Here is a 4918-nt window from a genome sequence, read left to right as displayed (position 1 = left end):
GTAAAACAAGACCAAGGAGTCTCAGGTTTACTCATGTGAAGAAGCAATCAGAAGTCAAGGGCTTTTCCTTGAACACTATAAACTAGTCGCAAATTTAGTTAGACTGAAAAGAATAGGAACAACACTTAGAAAACATGACTATTATATGATCCCTGTGCCCCATCAAAACTGAGATCATAGAAATTCATTAAAAAGAAGAGAAAGGAAAAGAAAAAGTTCACCCAATTAAACATCGTCAGCTATTTACAAATTACCCTCATAAATATTCATTTTCTATCGTTCATTCCATCTTGTCAGCTATAGCTTGCGGTACCATTAGTTTCAGAGAAACTTTAAGGAAATTCTGCCCATTTTACTACTTCTGCTGATTGAGAAAAGACTAATTTTCAATTGTAGCTGTGAAACTCCTCAATCTAGCTTGGGAAACAAGTGGGAGAGGAAGGTCCCCACTGGCTTTAAAAAATCTGACATGCTCTGCTTTTATCATAGTTCTATAGTTCAACAAAACAGCCAGCCTTACCTCACAGAAATAAGGCCTCCGACAGCCAGAAGAGCTTCTAGTCAAATCCCTAATGTGCAGATGAAGTCAGACCTAGGGAGGTGCTGAGGTTTTCCTAAATTCGCCTCAGCTGGGCTTAGACCCTGGCTCCCCCATTTCCTGGTGTGCTCAGTGGTGTTCCACTCTTGCCTGATATACAGCACGCACACGCCATAGTTAATTCTCTGATGATGTTCTATCATCACTTGGGACTAAACCAAAAATTATTTCTTCACTTGAGAATTTGACATTAGAAATACCATCGCTGGCACATAACATTTTTGTTTGTTTATAAGTTAAAATTGAATTAAAATCCACTCTGTGTGTGGGGGATTTGTTTGTTTGTTTGTTTGTTTTGATTGTTTTAGGCAAGGCAACCCTTGGTTGACCTCACAAATTACAAGGACCTTGTCAGCTTACAGCTCCTTATTTTATTTTTTTATTTTTTATGCCTACAACACCTGGTCTTTCTAGGTGGTCTCCCATCCAAGTAGTTACCAGGCCTGACCCTGCTTAGCTTCCAAGAACAGATGGGATTGGGCTTGTTCAGGGTGGCATGGCCATAGACATACTGTGTGTGTGTGGTTTTTGTTTTTTTTAGATAGAAGAGATGGCAGAATAAATATACAGAGCAGTGAATTTAATTGTGAATTGATGAAGCTGCTATTCTATGAGTATCTGTCTTTGTTTTGTTATCCACGGTGGGTTCCATTCAATCTTGCTCGGTTTGCGAGCTATACTGAAGTCCATGTGTTTGTCATTGACATCGGCTTCACATCTGTATTTAGCAAGTGCAGAAAATGACGGAAGGTCCCAAAAAGAAATGTCTGACTTTCCATAGGGAGAGGACTACCTGGATCACCCTAGAAACCATAAATGATCTTCTAGGACTGAAAATGAAGGATCCCAAAGCTGTAACGGGGAGCACTTCTCTTGGTGACAGCAAAGAGGCCATGGTTCCTACTTCATATACTGAAAATGGAAATAGTGAAAGAAGATGTGGTCATAGCATCTACTCATAAATCAAAACATATGCCTGATAATTCAAACTCACCCTTTGCCCAACTAACAGCCATCTTGTTATACAATTAATATCTCTGGCTCCTAAGGAACAGTTTGACCTCTCATTTCAACTCTAGGATGCAGCCGAAAACAAGCCTCATTTGTCATAATTTTATTTCACTTTGCTTGTTAGGCCTGTAGTAATCATTTCCAGGCCATCATGTGATTTGCGACACAAAATCTATCTGGCTTCTTTCCTATTGATGATAATTATTTTACCTTTTTGGGCCTGAAGTTTAAAAAAGTTTTCCATCCAATTATTATCTCTCCTGCAAGGATTTTAGAATCATTTATAGCGACTAACACAAAAGGCAGTGTGTTCTCCTTTATAACAAGGTCTTTATGTTCCAGATGGTTCTGCTAAAGAAATCTAAGGCTATTTGACACTAACCAAATCCCAGGATTGTGAGGATGGAGGAAATCGTATTTTGCAATGTGATGCTGAACCACATCTGATTGTTTGAAAAGAATATCTCCTTAATTTAGAAAATCCTGGTGAAGATTGTACATCCTCTCTTGAGACTCAATTTTCTGCACATAGCCGGGGCTCAACAAATGTTTGTTGATTCACCCAGAAATTCCTTCAGCTGTCTCTAACTACCTCTGTTATTCAAGGAGTGCTTAGTCTGTTCCTTCCCTCCGGCAGCAGCAGATGAGAACAGCGACCACATTCTCTGTTAAATAGCTCACAGCATTTTCATAGGCAGAAGCAGTTACCATGTATTCCCCCAGTTTGCCCTTCTCCAATCCAGCAGAACCAATTTCAGTGGCTGTCCTAAAGGTATCCAACAAGGAGAGGCATTAAATTATTTTTCACAATTTCAGACTCACTTCTTTCTAACAATATTACTCTGAAAAATATAGGTGGAATAAAATCAATTTAAACATTTGTTTACTTATTTTATAGTCAGTAAGTATTTACCATGTGTCAGGCACTAGGCTAAATGCTGGTAAATCAAGCCTGCTTTAAAAGGCATGATTTCTTCCCTAGAAACTGATAGTACTGTGGAAAAGGTAAATGTATATAAAAATAAGCAGAGAGCTGTAATAAGCGTGCTATTTGACATTAACATTTTCCATTATCACCAGTGGAAACTTTCTTCACAACTAAGGGATGCTTTTAAAATGGTACTGTTTTGGATGAGCCCCGTTACAGTGATTTTTACATTTCAATAAGGAGAATTGGGGGATTTTTAGGGAAGGAAAAGACAAAACTACTCATTTGAAATGCTGTCCACATTAATTTTAAAGCTAGATATAAAGTTATGAGCACTCAGTAAAATAAATATCTTGTGTTATTTATGCTCTTAACACTATTTACCTGCATTTCCTATTAACAAATCTGTTTGATTTTGATAATAAGAAAATCAGGTTTTTTTAATGTTGCTTTCTGTCTTGTGGAAATATACTAATTAGAAATGTACTATAAGAGCATGAACAATGCGAGGGAGACATCTACCCAATCCGCCCTTTCCCGTCACTTCTGTAGTCCTTTAGATAATTGAAAAATTGTAGTTTACACACACAAAACCCCCTCCGTTAATGTTGCCGATTTCACCTACCATTTCAGCGCTGCTGAATCAACTTTGTGGTTCTGGCTCTTTATCTGAGAGATTAATTCATTCTCTCAATCTTTATTTACTTTGCCTTCGAACTTAGTTCATGTCAATAGTAAAGCGCCTTTGAAGTCTTACATGAATATCTGTTTCATAATCTCAAAGGACAGACACCTCTGATGCAAGTGTTCAATGTTACATCGTAGTCGTATTAAAATAAGTTTATGTTCTGAGTTCACAGCGCAATATGAAAAGAAAGTTATTATCTGTCTAGGTGAATTCTTTGACTCCTAAACTGGGATATGTATTTGAAGTTAACCTATTTAGTAAGTGAAATGGAATCTTATTGAAGAAAATCCTGCCCCCACCCCAAACTCATCAGTCACATCTATATAAGCAGATGAAAATCAAATAAACTTTAATTAAATGGTCTTAGCTACAAGAAGTACTCAAAGGAAACTTTATTTAAAATGAGAGTCATATAGTTTATTTCACGTTCTTTTTACAAGAGCCTTTCTAACTTCCCAAAACTAAAGCATGAGCTCCCTCTGCTGAGTGAACTAATGTGTCGGTGAAATCATCTAAAACATTTGTTCATTGCTTATTATGCCATTACGTTCTTAAAAGTATAAGCAATTATGAACTTCAAAAATATTTCCTTTTTGAGAAACTCATGACTACGATATGAATGGGATGGAAAGATAGAGAAAAGTAATTTGTAAGGTAGAGATTCATTAACCGAGATTTTTTTCCTAAGCACTGACTCCTGGCCCGGAGATGCTTTGTAACCACCATTGATGTAATTACCAGGGAGTGTTTACAAGCTCCTGTTCTCACACCTACCCTATTACCTGGCTTCATTTCTTCGTAACACTAATATCTAAAATTACATTACTTATTTATTCATTGATCTAGTTACGGTTGTCTTTCCCTACTAGAATGTTGACTTCCTGACAGCAGAGACTTTGTCTGTGTCCTCAGCCTCTAGAACAGTGCCTGGCACACAGCAGATACATGGAAATATTTGTTTAATGAACGGAGGGAGGGAGGGAGGCAGGCAGGTCAGCATCTACTTATAGTATCACTTAGGATTTTGATTCAATCAGAGAATAATTCAGTGTCAATCATGTAATGCTGGATACAAATTTCGTGGAAAATAAAAAATGAGAGAATTAAGAAAACATAGTGAAAGTGGTGTGAAATTCAAGCTCAGCCTTAAAGATGAGGAGGGTTTAGTGAATTAGACAAAACAAAAACAAAAACAAAAACAAGCATTGTGCTAGACACTAGGGAAAAAAACCTTTTTTTTTTTTTAAAGAAAATCATGGACCCTGCCCTCATGAAGCCTGCAGTCTGGTAGTAAATACAGTCATCAAACAAATAATACACAAACTACAAAATTTCATTGGGACATGTGCTGCAAAAGAGAGGTAGGTGATGTTAGAGGAGCTAATAACAAGATGACTTGACTTCAGTGAGGGGTTAGGGAAGGCTTTTCCGACCTGAGGTCAAAGGATGAGGGGCAGTAACCAGGTAAAGAGGGCTGATGCAGTGTGTGCCAAGTGCCAGGGACCGAAAACAGTGCTGTGACTGCAGATTTGGGGGAGAAAGCAGGAGATGGGCCACACAGCACCTGGTGAGGGAGCGTTGTCTTTATCCCAAGAACAATAAATGTCCTAACAGTTTCAGCAGGTTTTCAAGGATCTAAGTTACTTTTACTCTTTTTTCCCCTACCTTTCTGTATTTATAAGATGGTCTACAA

At 37.8% G+C, this 4918-nt stretch overlaps 1 pseudogene; it reads right to left on the bottom strand.

The window, feature by feature from the left end:
- Nucleotides 1-987: 987 nt before the first annotated feature.
- Nucleotides 988-1106, bottom strand: LOC118614728 (annotated as a pseudogene).
- Between the last annotated feature and the right edge of the window lie 3812 nt (nt 1107-4918).

The sequence above is a fragment of the Rousettus aegyptiacus genome, unplaced genomic scaffold, assembly GCF_014176215.1.
Source record: "Rousettus aegyptiacus isolate mRouAeg1 unplaced genomic scaffold, mRouAeg1.p scaffold_m13_p_2, whole genome shotgun sequence".
In the NCBI taxonomy this organism is placed as follows: domain Eukaryota; kingdom Metazoa; phylum Chordata; class Mammalia; order Chiroptera; family Pteropodidae; genus Rousettus; species Rousettus aegyptiacus.
This window is presented reverse-complemented; position numbering and strand designations above follow the sequence as displayed.